At 49.1% G+C, this 15,013-nt stretch overlaps 1 long non-coding RNA gene across 1 annotated transcript; it reads right to left on the bottom strand.

The window, feature by feature from the left end:
• Positions 1 to 10,095: 10,095 nt before the first annotated feature.
• On the bottom strand, positions 10,096 to 13,933 carry LOC148653955 (uncharacterized). The gene is made up of 2 exons (XR_015924891.1): positions 13,186 to 13,933; positions 10,096 to 12,585 (listed from the first exon to the last, which is right to left on the bottom strand). It is a non-coding gene; the product is annotated as an uncharacterized LOC148653955 (long non-coding RNA).
• Between the last annotated feature and the right edge of the window lie 1,080 nt (positions 13,934 to 15,013).

The raw sequence follows: 15,013 nt of genomic DNA, 5'->3' as shown, positions 1-15,013 counted from the left end.
TGGATAGTTTTAAGGCCTAATACCTGTGCTAATTTAAACACAATAAGGAAACAGGTGTGGTACTGGCCTGCACCTCATAACACTGAAAACAGCCCTCGCTGCTGTGCAGAGGGAGTCCTGTCTCTTAACCTGTGCACATCAGTCCCTTTGGCAGGAACAACTGTCTGATTCCAAAAGGAATCTTAAAACTGGCTCTAAATTTTTAAAAGGATCTTGCAAGCAAAATGCCACCTCATTAAAAACCTTACACAGCACTCCACAGTACTGTATTGCTACACAACTAATACTACTTCAGGTGCTCATATTTTTGCTACTTTTCACATAACAATGAAATACTTCAGCAACATTTGAGAGGTCCCAGACACCGCACATTAATCACCTACCTGCTTACTGACCTGGGACATTCTCGTGTGAGTACAGTAACAGTATCCATAGCCCATGAGGTCAGAAACTGGTTAACTGGCTTTGTGCTGTGGCCGGGCAGGTCCAACAGACCCAGTGAACGATCTGGGGCTGAACGATCTGGGTCACCATTCTTGGAGCCTGAAGACCAAGAGAGGGGATGATTCAGAAGCCTGCATGGTCTCTGTTTGCTCTCCGGGGTTAGGGTTAGGGTAATGTGTACTATTCAGGAAGTGGGCTTGACATGAACAATACAATACAGGGCTCGTCAGCAAAACCCCAGCTTGCTTCATTCTTCTTCTTGAAAGAACGGGCAACCTGTGGGCAAACAGAGTTGTTTAATTTTCCTATTACACTCACTCTCTTACACCATCCCAGAAGTACACAGAAGTACTTATTCACCCTATTGTATATTTCGCGACCTCTGACAGTCGATCTCAGATTGCGATTGATGAGGAAATAGTATGGAACTTGCAGTAGGGTACACACGTGGCCATAAAAGTTAAGTCAGAAACAAAGAAAGATTAGCTAGAGGGGGTGTCTTTCAGTTCACTTAATTATAAAACCAATCATCCAATAATGTGACAGCATTATTTTACTGTCTGTCCCAGGTTTATGTACCATATCCCTTTCTTTTAAAGGCTAGTCTTTTTTTGTTATATCCATCTGATTTTTAATAGCCAGTTGTTTCAAATTACGGCCCTGATGAACCCCACAACCGCACACGGGGGAGTGCAAAGAAGAGTGGGCGGAGTCCTCTGGCACCTTCGAGCCAATCGTCTTTTGCCATGACAGCCCTATACCAGAGCCTGCAGGTACCCATGATGCCGCAAGGGCTGCTCTATAGCTGAAGCCCCAGTGAGAGAGCGTTGGCCCCACTAAGGCTACCCCACCTTCCACAGCGCTCAGCCTAGTGTGGAAGCATGGTGACATCTGATTGGTGGCATGACCCAGGCTCGAACCTGTTCTTAGGTCAGCACCTTTACCATTTCAGCCACTGGGGAGGCCCTAAGGAGCCCAGGTGCCTATCTTAATTCACTGTTTAACTGCACAGGAATTAGGTATTCTTAAGATGCATTCTGTGTTTTTTTTTAACAAATACATGTCAGAAAAGTAAAAATGTAATACTCAGGGCAATATAGAATTTAATTTATCACAATATCAAGTTACGACTTTGCATTCTTATTTTCTTTTTACTTTTCCTTTTATTTTTTAAAAAAATATTTCTTCTCCTTTCTTCCACTGGTAAGGTCTGTCAGGTTCCAAGCTGTAAATCTGAGTGTGTGTGATGCATGCACTCCTCAGGTGCACAGTGACGCACGTAACTGTGACGTTGATGTTATCTTTGCCCGCTCAATCCGGTGCTAAAGTGCAGTCGAGTTTTGTGTCTATGTAATGTACTGAACGTGTATATCTACCTGAGTCATCACACTCAAGGCCAGGTCTATAGAAATACAGCAGAACTGATTTGCATGCAGTGCCATTGTTTTAAATTGGGGAGCTGTGTATGAGTGACAGATAAAGTGATAACAAGGGATAACCACAGCAAAACCGGACCATTCAGAAGACGTCTCTCTGATTTCAATCAATGCTCATAACTCCACATCCTTGGAGGAATGCTCCAATAACCTGAGACAAGCATGGAGAATCCTGCTCCAGGAGGGTCAGTGCTGATACTGGTTTTCATTCCAACGTAGCTATTAATCACCTGTACCAGCTCCTTGTTGACTTAGACCGACCAGTGTCAGAACTTTGCCCAACTCTTGGAAGGTTACTTTGAAGTGACCTAGAGAACCAGGAGCAATAATGCCCCTCCCTAATCCAACATCCATTCATCCATATTCCCAGCTTTCTGCCACAGTGAAGCACCATCGCTGTGGTGATAGTGACTGGATAGACCATAAAAAACAAGAGAGCCCTACTGTGCCATGAACCACTGAACAATTAGATAGAAATTCGCATCTCTAAAGTGATGCATTGGATATGTATAAAAACAAGTGTCATGTAGATGTTTAAAACTTAAAAGATCTGTCTGTAATGTTGTTCTTCTGTGTATCTGTTAATACAGTGAGACAGTAGTGAACCACACTGAGGAGAGCCCTTGGGAAACTGGGGTACCTTGAACAGGCCACCCCCCCCCCCCCCAGACTCTCCAAACTGCAAAGAACAATTTGGAAAAATATGGATAAATTCTTTGAATGTAGGTACTGAAAGTTTGACTTGAAAAGGCACAGTATTGTTTGATTTTATGTGTTTAGTTTTATGTGTTTAACAAAATAGCACTGGTTTGCTATTCTTTAGATAGCTCCTGTTGTACTTCCACAAGTTTTAAAGCAACCTTTGAGGTGATCATCTTTGTGGGCTGGCAGACGAATCACCAAGATCCGCTTGGATATCTGCATGATGAGCTTTTAAATATTATGAGTTCAGCGGTTTGGTCAGACCCTAAAAAATACAAGAGAGAGATGAATATGCAGAGCATGTTTGGTGTAGCTCACCTGGCTGAGAGAATTTGGCAGCCACACTGAAAGCATGAGGCTGCTCAGACCCTCACACAGTATTTTAAGGATTGAGTGTCAGGGAGTTGCTACAGGGATGTAGATGGCGTGGCAACAGGGGGATGAAGGAGATGCACTACGGGTGCAAAATTGATATATATATATATGCAGGGGAGCAGAAGTGTGAGAGATTGTAATCTACTCTTCATCCCAAATTTCCATCAGAACTTTGTTCAAATTCCATTTATTTTACTGTGACTGTTGGAGTCGGAGAGCTGTATGGATATGAGATTTTGTGCATTGGGGAAGAGGGCAGGAAACAGCATGTTCCTTTAAGACAGGTGTTACACAATCCCTAGGTACAGGAATCCAAATAGGCTATGACCATATATGGGCAAGGGAGGAAGTGCTGGAATTTCTACAGGTATGATGGGCACAGGGGCGGGGCTACAGGAGACACACTGTTGCTCTGGAGTGCACAGCATGCAAGATTAACCCTTCCAGTGCCACAGAGGACTGCATCGCAGACTAACATAGCACAGCTTAGCTCAGCACAGCACTGCACTGCCTTCTCTTTGTCTGTCTCCCCCAAACATCTTTCTGTGCAGGTGACAGACAACAGTGCAAAAATACTCTAGCTGTTTGGAAAAACACAGACTTGGGGGAGGGGGACTTCAAAGTACTTAAGGACAAAATGTACTGTTCGTGCATTGATAAATAAACCTTGATTAATTGATTGATTGAAATGATTATAGGTACACTACACTATCTGTCGAAAACACTTCCCAAATCAAGTAAAATAAAGTACTAGGTGACAAATGAAATTGGAATCATTGAAATTTCCCATAAGCTTTAATTCTGTCTACAATGTAAGATCTCACACGGAGGAGGCACACTGGCAAACTCAGAGCATAAACCGTCACCTGGCTTAAACAAAAAGCTGAAGGAAGCCATTTATTTCTTTGACAAATAACTTCTTCTGTTTCTTTAAGCCATGGATTACAAAGGGCATATCCGGGCTTCCTGGTCTCCAAGGTCCTCTTGGCTACAAGATCCTGGATTGCAACACAAATGGCAGAACAAAGGAAGTCTTGGAGTTTACTTAGCTGCAGTGCTTGACAAACGTTTGTTTGTCCTCTCGTAAAATAATAGTCCGCATAAAAAAATGACTGTAGAGTGCCAACACATAATCTTTAAGGATGACGTCATCATCTGGGCCACATGTTCTGCACAGAGCCCTCCAGCTTGTGGTGCAGTGGCGCTGTGCCTCAGGATCTGCGCCTGTGGCTGGAAGGTTGCTGGTTTGTATCCTACTGCGTTGGGCCCCTGAGCAAGACCCTTCACCCCAACTGCTCCAGGGGCGCCGTATAAAAATGGCTGAGGCTGCGCTCTGACCCCAAGCTTCTCTCCCTGTCTGTGTGTCTCATGGAGAGCAAGCTGGGGTATGTGAAAAAGACAAATTCCTAATACAAGAAATTGTATATGGCCAATAAAGTGATCTCTCTTAGCTTGGGGCCCTGTCAGACCCCATCAATGTCATCAGAACCGGACTTTAGAGACGGAGAAGTCAGAAACAGCTGACCACAGATACATAAAGGGCAATAAGGTATTAGTTAATTTAGATGCGGATGAACTCAGCCAAGGCAGCATGCTGGCACAGTGGTTACAACCTGATGCCTTGTAGTGCTGGGGCTCTGGGCTCAATTCTAGACCTGGGGTTCTATCTGCATGGAGTTTGCATGTTCTCTCCATGTTCACGTCGGTTTCTTCTGGGTGCTCCAGTTTTATCCCACAGTCCTAAGACATGCTGGTAGGTGAATTTGCTTCTAGGAGAATTGTTTTATGTGTGTGCCCTGTGATGGACAGGCGTCCCTTCCAAGGCGTACCCTGCCTTGTGCCTCTTGCTTGCGGAAATAGGCTCTGTCTCTCTTGCAACTCTGCATTGGCTGAAGTGGTTATAAAATGGATAGATGGATGAATTTAGCCAATTATTTCTGATGGCGTGTGTGCACATACAAAATGGAATCAGAAGCATTCATTTAGCCAGCAGCTCATTGTAGTTGCATTCTTCCTACTCACTCCCTCCCAGATTCCAAACTCTTATTGTTTTCTCATTTACTCATTCAATTATTATGTATCTACATTCCTTTTTTTAACTGTCAAGTGATTTATACACCAGGAACAGCTGGCACAAAGAGGCAACAGTGTTGCAATTGAGCCTGTAGAAGCTGCATATTCAGTTAGTACATTTAAAGACTCTCCAGGGTGTTCACACCACTCAGATGGATACTCAGGTGACTGTGTACTCACCCCTGATGCACTGGGGCATCAACAGGAGATCATGTGATCAGTCCCTGTCGTGCAGATGTGCTGTGGTGACAGCTGTAGATATTCCACCAGCATGTCCAACTCAGGCTCTTAAAGCCCCGCACTTAAAAAGTGGAAATAAACATTCGTCCACTTCAAACACTTACATTTGTGTATGTGACCCTTGAAAAGGCTAAAACAACGCCAAATTGGAAAAGAAAAACAGAAGGAAAGAACAACACATGCTTTAGATGGTAAAGGGAGAGTTGTTTTCTTCTGCCTGCTTCTATGATAAAGATGGGTGTTTGTGTGGCCTTTGTTTAAAAACAGACTGAAATGTCAGCACTCGCTCATGGTGCCATTCAAAAGGCCCATTCTGGAATGGCATCTGCTCGGAATCTGTCAAAACTTATGCCACCACGGGGCAGGACAGGCAAGGTTTAAAGGCTGGGGGACTTGTGCTGATCAGGTGATCAGCGCTTCAAGCACAGAGGAACCTGTGAGCCTGTGTTGTAATCAAAGCCCACACTGGGGTCTTGACCCCAGGACCCCCTCCTGTCACAGACCCAGACCTCTAAGCTCTATATTGGCCGTGCTACTTATCAAACAAAAAATAAATGAAAATATAATACACGCCTGTGTTCCATGATGTAGATTCTATGTGGATTATAAAAAAGCGCAGCCCTCTGAATGCTTGCATTATTATTCAGTTGTGGGGCTTTCAGAATAAAGCCACCTAACTGACTTTGTAGAAATAAAACAGTCAATGTAAAGCCACCTCTAGGAACGCAGTGATTAAGTAGGTAAATGCTGCTGCTCTGGTTTGTGAGGGAGTACTCCTGGCAAGAGGTGAATGATCTCTCTCTTTTCAGTAAATCTTAATCTGTCAGACATAATTGCCGTGTAAGTGGCAAGGTGCGTCTCTGGCTCCTGTCCCATGCAGAGACACCGTAAATTGTTTCTTGTACGGATCTTGGGGGCACGGCACATTCCCTCTAGCCTTTGATGGCTGGGCTGGCGCTGTTGTCGTGGCCGGGATGCTGTGATCAGATCTCCCGAAACAGGCTATTTCAGGTTAACTGCCTAACTGGCGTGTTTGAGTCTAGCAGATGAGGCCGTTTTCTAGAACAGCAGGAGCGGGCTTGCTCGCGGGACTGTAGCATGGCTCTACAACAGCGGGGTGCAGGGTTGGACCCCTTTTCACCCCAGTGCCTCCACATCCATGCAGTTCCCTAGTCCAGGTTCGTCCAGGTTCTGCAGAGCCGGTGTCCAGCAGGTTTTCTAGGGCTCTTTAAAAGAGCAGCACCTGCAGAGCTGGGAGAAGCTGTTTGTTCAATTGCTCCAGTTAAGCCAATAACCAGTGGTTTGACGTGTTGGACTGGACCACACGACAAGACTCCGAAATAGCTTCTTCCCCAGAGCCGTCAAGCTGGTGACCAACTCCCACCCACCAAACTATGATCTCTCCTCACTTCTTCCTTTCCCACACAACGACTGTACTCCTCCAACACTACATACACCAGACCCCCGACAACTGAATATAAGCTGAACTTTACTTGATTGAGTTGTACTATTTGATAACTCTGTTTGTGTACTTTTGCACAGTTTTTGACGGATATGGGTACTGTCATACTGGTACCATACTCGTTGTTTACATTGTTATTGTCATTGTAATTATTGTCCATTGTCTTGTCTGCTGTTCTGTACATACTGCACCTGAGAGACTAATGAGAAACACTTTTCATTATTACTATGCACCTCGGGGAGAGCGGTGGCTCTGTGGCTCAGGAGCTGCGCCTGTGACTGGAAGGTTGACGGTTCAAATCCCGCGGCCGGCAGAGGAATCCTACTCCGTTGGGCCCCTGAGCAAGGCCCTTAACCCTAACTGCTCCGGGGGTGCCGTACAATGGCAGACCCTGCGCTCTGACCCCCAGCTTCTCTCCCTGTCTGTGTCTCCATGGAGAAAAGCTGGGGTATGTGAAAAGAAGAATTCCTAATGCAAGAAATTGTATAGGGCTAATAAAGAAACATTATTATGAAGTTGAATTGAACTGAATTAAGAGCTGGGCTGGAATGAGAACCCATCGACAGGACTGGACACCTCCGCCCTGGTCAGAGACGCCGGCCCTGGTGCTACCCTGCGCAGCTCTGGATCTTTCTCCTTAAACAACTGTTTTACCCCCCGAGCAAAACGTCCGCTTCCCATCAGATGTGAAACAAAAACCAAAACGCCAGCTTTGTTCAAGGCGTTTTCTGCTGGCAAGTGCAGAGAAAGGTATTTCCCCTCCTGTGTGCCCTAACAGGGACAGAGAGAACCGACAGACAAAGAGACAGACATTCTACCCTTTGCAGAGGTGCGATGTTCAGGCGAAGACGATGACAGAATACGATCTCTCTGGCATATAGTCGGTGGTGTCACAAACTGGGTTGCGTGACAAGGAGATGACCGCCTTCTTTTTCATGAGGGGTCGGTGAAACCCGAAACGCAGCAGTGGAACACAAACCACGGGGCGTGAGTGGATAACGAAGCAGAAGTGCACTTTAAACCGAGGCGCTGCTTTGCACAAAGGGCGGCGGGAGGAGGGAACAAGCTCCTCCAGCCGGGTTTGTGAAGTCAAAACCCTGTACTTCCGCTATAGATTCTGCTGCACGAGACTCTTGTATCAGTTAGCTGCCGAGCACCGCAGGTGGGCGCCTCTCGTTCTGCAGCCTTTGTTATGCTCTTGTGACAGACTCACATCGGGGCTTGCTTGCTTGCCCCGTGCTTTCCCACGTGTCTGCATGGTTGCCGATACCCGTCTTGAGCTGCAATATATTAAAATAGACACATTCTCACGGTTCTAACCCCCCCCCACACACACACACACACCTCCGCTCTGCCCCCCCCTCCCCTGGCTGACGTTAGGGATGGGCCCCCAGGCAGCTGTGGGGGCAGTGGTGGGGTTAATGCAGCTCCCTCAGGCATAGGAGAGGGCCCCTACAACATTTCTTTTCGTGCGCTTTGTTACCGCGGTAACCAGGTAACACCAACAGAGCCCTGTAAACACACGCAGCGGTGAGCGAATGGAAAATAGCAGAGAAGAAAGGCAGGGGAGTGGTGAGCGAGGTGAAGAAAGAGAGAGAGAGAGAGTGGGGGGGGGGAAGAAAGCAGAAAGAAAAGAAAACTGCACAAGATTGCGTAAGAGCCCCCGGGGGAGTATCGTCCCGGCGAGGCCCGGCACACGCGATCGCCTCTGCACCCCGAGCGGACTCCCGCGCTCCCGTGGAAAGGAGGGAGAGCTCACCCTGCCCGGCGGGCTAGCGGAGCTCCGGGACGGTTCCGTTCAGTCGGACCGCAAGGCCCTGTCTCCCCTCTTCCCACCTCCGTGTGGGGTGAGCCCTGCTGGGATTCGATCCCGGCCTCTCGCGGGCGTTCCCTGGACAGCGGATAACTCCGGCACGCGCCCAGAGACCGGGTCCTGCAGGCTCGGCCCAGCCCTACACTGTTCAGAGCGAAGGTGGGGGTGGGGGGGGCGTCTCTTCTGTCACCCAGGTTGCCACAGAGCCCAGCTGCCCTGACAACCAGCAGGTGTGGGGGTGAGAACCCCTAGGTCAGCAAACACTGCTGTTGTACCCCCGAGCAAGGAGCTTCATCCCAGTTACCCCAGCCTGCACCCTGCATGGCTGGGGGTGACCCCTGCAAGGGCCTGGCGCCCCAGAGTGGGTCACGAGCTCTCAGTCTGCTGGACGCTGCACAAACCCAGAAGCAGCTCCGGTCCTATGAGCCTCTAGGCTGGAGCTGGAGAAATAAGGGGCCTATGGAAATGTTGTATGTAGACCATGCTTTTTATTATTTGTGTGACAAGAACTGTAAGTCTTCTACACACACTGTGTATACATCTGAAATCAATACACCCATAAAAACTCCTCTATCCATAGGTCCTTAGGAAGGGAAGTGACTCCTGTGGCACAGGCACAGCCCCCAGAGCCCTTATAATAATAATAATAATAATAATAATAATTGCTTACACTTCTATAGCGCTTTTCTGGACACTCCACTCAAAGCGCTTTACAGGTAATGGGGATCCCCTCCACCACCACCAGTGTGCAGCCCCACCTGGATGATGCGACGGCAGCCATAGTGCGCCAGAACGCTCACCACACATCAGCTCTCAGTGGGCAGGAGAGCAGAGTGATGAAGCCAATTCATAGATGGGGATTATTAGGAGGCCATGACTGGTAAGGGCCAATGGGGAATTTGGCCAGGATGCCGGGGTTACACCCCTACTCTTTTCGAGAAACGCCCTGGGATTTTTAATGACCACAGAGAGTCAGGACCTCGGTTTTACATCTCATCCGAAGGACGGCGCCTGTTTACAGTATAGTGTCCCCGTCACTATACTGTGGCATTCGGACCCACATGGACCGCAGGGTGAGCGCCCCCTGCTGGCCCCACTAACACCTCTTCCAGCAGCAACCTTAGTTTTTCCCAGGAGGTCTCCCATCCAGGTACTGACCAGGCTCCCACCTGCTGAGCTTCAGTGGGGCTGCCAGTTGCAGGGTGATATGGCTGCTGGCTTATGCCTCGGGACTGGTCGTTCCCAGATGACCATCAGTTACTGTACGTGTCCGGCGGCACTACAGAGATCCTTACTTGAAGCGAACCTATCAAGGATGTCGGAAAGGGGGTTAGCCCGGGCCCAGCAGTTCAGGAGTCATATAGAGACTGGGGCGACCTGGTGCTAGGAGGGTCTCAGGACATACGTTCGTCAATGCTGAGCCTGGGCTAACCCCCGTCCTGTCGCCACACAGAGGGTCTTTTTCCACTCTCCTGCCTCTCCACGGTTCGTCCCTTCTGACATCCGTGACAAAACCAAGCAGAGAGCAACAGTAAACACAGCGGGCCAGGTTAAAAGATAAGATAAGATCACTTTATTGGCCATATACAATTTCTTGCATTAGGAACTTGTCTTTTCGCAGACCCCAGCTTGCTCTCCATGAGACACACAGACAGGGAGAGAAGCTGGGGGTCAGAACGCAGGGTCAGCCATTTATACGACGCCCCTGGAGCAGCTGGGGTTCAGGGCCTTGCTCAGGGGTCCAATGGAGTAGGATTCCTCTGCCGGCTGCAGGATATGAACCGGCAACCTGCCAGCCACAGGCGCAGATCCTTAACCACAGAGCCAACTCACCACTGTGTACATTAGTGTGTACAGTAGGATACAGTACAAGCAAAGGCATTTATGGTTTAATAATTACAACTGGGGATTAAAGTCTACGAGCTGATATCCCTTCTCTCCCGTTATAATCTATGGGCATGCCTTCCCCTACCGCAGTCTCCGGGCCTCCCATAGCCCGTCTCTTGGACGCCTGCGGAGTCTTTGTGGTGTGGAGGTGGCCTCCGATGAGGGCACGCCGCTTGAACCCCGAGAGATCCCCCTCGCTCTTCCAGCCTGGGAGACGGAAGGCCGGAACACGACCGCGCTGGCGGATTTCGGGTGCGCGGCGACAGGGCGCGAATTGTAAATCATGGCGCAGATCAGGGCCTGTAATTGGTAATCATTCTAGGCTTTAGCCGTCAACCCGTTAACAGCCAGTCACCACTTCACCGGCCCCTGACCAGGTCCCTAAATCTCTGCGGGGGAAATCAGACAGATGTGACCTGCGTGCCAGTAGCACTACGCGCAGCTCTGTAGCAAAAAGACCCGGTTTGTAGACGTAGCGGCGGGCAGTCTGTACCCGCTCTCGGCTAATCTGCTGCGCTGTTAGGTGTCAGCGAGTGACATATGGAATTTCAGGAGCCTATTGTGCCGGTTCAATGAGGAAGCGATGGTGTTTCCTCGCCGGCGGAGGCTTGAGCAACAACGAGGCTCCCCTCATAAATAATACCACGCGGCTCATCTTTCCGGTCGGGGAAAACCGAAAGAGAGAGATGGGAAGGCATGGACTGCACGTCAAGAGACGGCAAAGGGCGGTTTTATTTATTTGCTCGCGGAAGAGCCAAAACTTCGCCACGACCCGAGCCCGGAACGCAGAACACCGACCCGGTCAAGCGCTTACGGATAAAATAATAAAAAAAAAGATTCCTCCCATTTTTCCCAGAAAAAAAAAAGCTATAAATGGGAAGCCAGTGGGTTTACTGCAGTTCGAAGTTTGCATTTCTACATTTCTGCATTCACAGAACTCAGTTAATTGGCTCATAATGACACAGTTACTGACTGCAGCACTGTTTTCACGTGACCGAGCACGGTAGAGACGTGCAGGTTACGCTATACGCCCTGAGCCTCCTGCTTTCTCTTACAGATGTACACACCCCTGGCAGACAAGCCTTCAGATCCTGCTGTGAGAGAGCAGTCCTGATTTCAGGCTCCTCACACACCTCCTGGACTGTGTGTCACAGGACAGTCTAAATTATTCGCCAATAACTGCTCTAACCAAAGCTTTTAAAAGGGCTAATCCACACTTACAAAGGGCAGGTCTTGTCAACCATACCATTAAAAAAAAACAAAAACCCTCTAACCTCTCTATGCCTATGTTCATAAACACATGACCTTATCTTCCAAAATTAAGCCCTTCAAAGGTAACCCTTAATCTTATACAGGTTTGTATACTGTATGTGTAAAAGTACTGACTACAGCGCCTTTAAAAGTCTCTTGCTTGTGGGCTACTCGCTGCAGAGAGCTGACCCTTGAGCTTCCTGGTTTAAAGACAGGAAGACCAGGCAAACTTACTCCAAGGTAGGAAGGCAGAGAACTGGTGTCAACCAGAAGACAAAATATCCATTATCACTATCGCCATGCCCATTTCATTGTTACCAGTGGGATCAGTATGTGGAGCAGACCGTGGGGTTTGATGGGCACTCACCCCACCTCTCTCCCTGCAGTAATCATGCAGAGGGAGGTCAGAGGTCATGAGCATTGAGTACGGAGGATTCTCATTGGCTTAACGGCACACTGCTGCTCTCGCATGCCTGAGCCCTGGTCACCCAGGCCCGACTGTGACTCCCTGGAGCTCTGGTCCCTCTGCTGCCTTGTCCTCTCCCCCCGGGGGGCTACTGGGATCTCTGCCGATCACCTGGGTCTTGTCATTTTCTTTTCCCCAGCTGATGATCTGAAGTGTGCACTTGATTTCATGTTCTGCAGTCTTGTTGGGAAGTGGCGAAACTCTTCTCAATGAGATGATAAGGCCAATCAGGCTCCCGATTGGCACAGACAGGGAGCAAGCCTGAGGATGCAGGAGGTGTCCCAGGACGCAGGTCCAAGAACGTGGCTCCAGAGCCCAAGCCACGAGGACAGCCCAGTCTAGAGCACAGGTGCTGGCGTTGGGCTGTATACAGCGGTTGATCTCCTCCTGGCTACCAGCTGGGAAGTCTGTGGGGGGGCTGGCCAGGTCTAGAAGCCTAGCAGGCAGGGAGCACACAGAAGAGAAGATCACTTTAATGGCCATAATACAAATTCTTGCATTAGGAATTTGTCTTTCCATATACTCCAACTTGATCTCCATGAGATACACAGACACAGACGGGGAGAGAGAAGCTGGGGGTCAGAGCGCAGGGTCGGCCATTTATACGCCACCCCTGGAGCAGCCCTGGGTGCCCATCCCTCACACTCCGCCTGCCTGCCTGCCAGTCCCTGACCCCGCCCGCTGGCTTGTGTGACTGCATGGCGCCCCAGGGCAGTTGTGCAGGGCTGCCAGTGAGGATGTTTTTAGCACACGATCACACACGGCGCCAACAGCCCTGCGGTGCCCCCGGCCAACACAAATATTGTGGATGTGCGCTGCTGTGAAGGAAGGAACACACTGTCCTTCCTCCTCCAAGAATCCTCACGTTTTCGGTTTCTCCCAGTACTTTTCCATTTTACAAGTACAGCGATAACAAAGGGCCCCCGGATTATATCAGTTCAGGAAACAATGAAGCCACCCGCACTAAATATATTTTCCAATTAAAAAAAAAATAATGCATGAGATCTTATGCTTTTAAAAGTGATCCACTACTTACTGAAGATTGGTTTCTGGCAGTGTTGACAGTGATGATCAATGTTAACGACGACACTGCAGACCCTTCGCCAAAACCAGCAATGTGCACAAAAACAGGACCGTTTGCATGGTCTGAGCCTCGACAGATTTCCGGTGTGAGCGCAGAGCGACGCTGGCTACCCGAGTCTGCAGACTGAGGCGCTCTAGTCACGAGCCGGCACGTTTTGCTTGTAGCGTGTGGTAAGTAGTTTCTATTTTATACACCGGTTTGCCAAATGACCCCAGATCAACCGGATGTGTTTGTCATACCCTTATTTACGCACATATTTAAACATTTAAATATATTTAACATTTAAGCCGACTTAACGGATATCCACTTACCCGTGCGCTTCACAAAGTAAAGCATATACAAAAAAAAACACATACCACTTTAATTAATAGTCTTCATTACCTTGTAAATTAATACGGGAAGAGGAAAAATTAAATAAATTCTGTTAACAGGCAAGTGGATAAAAGATAAAACTGAACACACGCTATATATGTGTACTGATTCAGTTTTCTGTTTACTGTGCCTCTGTTTCCTAATCTTATTCTGTTGAGAGCGAATTTATCGTACAATCCATTGAAGTCACGCAACCTGATTGGGATCTGAAACGCTGATGGAAAGGAACCTGTTAAACGTTCGCGACACGCAGTAAACAAGTTACAATGTGCGCGTTTAATTGAAACTTTTATGACTGTCGATAAAAGGACAATCTTAAAATCCAATCACGTCCTAAAATCAATATAGCCACACTAGGCGTCAGGCGGAACCGTGAGTCGCTCAGTCAGGCAACGAACGTTGTTTTCAATTGAGAAAACACGCGACATGACCTTTTATTGGCTAACAGGCAGGGACATGTGGGAGAAAAACAAGTGTCCATGCCAGGGATTACCCAGAAACCTCAGGGAGCACAACCAGCACATCTGGATAACCAGCCTAGCAGGCAGCTGCAGTGAGAGTGCGACTGAAGGCCCACTCAGGGGAGCTGCCCTGCCCTGCTGCGTGCAGGGAGCCTGTTCGTGTGCAGTCAGTGCAGTTACATCAGCGCTGCTGTCCGCCAAGCTGCTGTGCTGAGCCTGCACTGAGAATGAAAAAAAAAGCAGCGCCTGCTTCATCGCAGGTGACCAGCCGATCACATTCCCAGCGGTCGGCTTGCTGCGCAGATTGTGCCAGTGCAGGTGTGGAAAACAGGAGGGGCGACAGCCAGGAAGGGCCGGGAGGGAGACCGAAGCCTCTCTGGCACAGCCCTGCCTGCTCGTGTCGATCACTGCGGGCAGTCGGTGCGACTCCCCCTCCCCTTCCCCCGTCTGCTATCCCTGATCTCACAATAGTGTCCGTGTTCCTCCCGCCGGGCATGCACAGAGGCCGTTCACAGGTCTCTACCGGCTATCACCTTAGTACATTCATGCATTGTATACCTGGTATTATTAAAACGTACAGGACAAGATGCCCAGCCTAGACGCCGGCGCTGTTCGGAGGGGTGTTGTAGACAATGGCTGCTGTGTGTGGCACAGGCCCGGCCCATCAGCCTGGCACAGACAGCCTCGCGGCCTCTCGGCCCTGCCAAGCTGTGCACACTGCTGCTCTGTCCGCTGTCTCCCAGGCCCCCGCCCAGAGGCGATCGTGTGTCTCCAGCAGAAATTCCCGCGGCCGAGGGGCAGCACCCCCTTCCCCAGGGTCCCTCCACTTAACAGCCTTCCCCACCACTGAATTCCAGTCCCATTTCACTTCTCTCTGCCCTCTTGTCCCCATTAGAATAAGTGAATTCTTGAGCACTGCTGGTGTATCAACGGTCCTCAAAACTGCT

This window comes from Lepisosteus platostomus, chromosome 10 (assembly GCF_059453375.1).
Source record: "Lepisosteus platostomus isolate fLepPlt1 chromosome 10, fLepPlt1.hap1, whole genome shotgun sequence".
NCBI lineage: Eukaryota > Metazoa > Chordata > Actinopteri > Semionotiformes > Lepisosteidae > Lepisosteus > Lepisosteus platostomus.
This window is presented reverse-complemented; position numbering and strand designations above follow the sequence as displayed.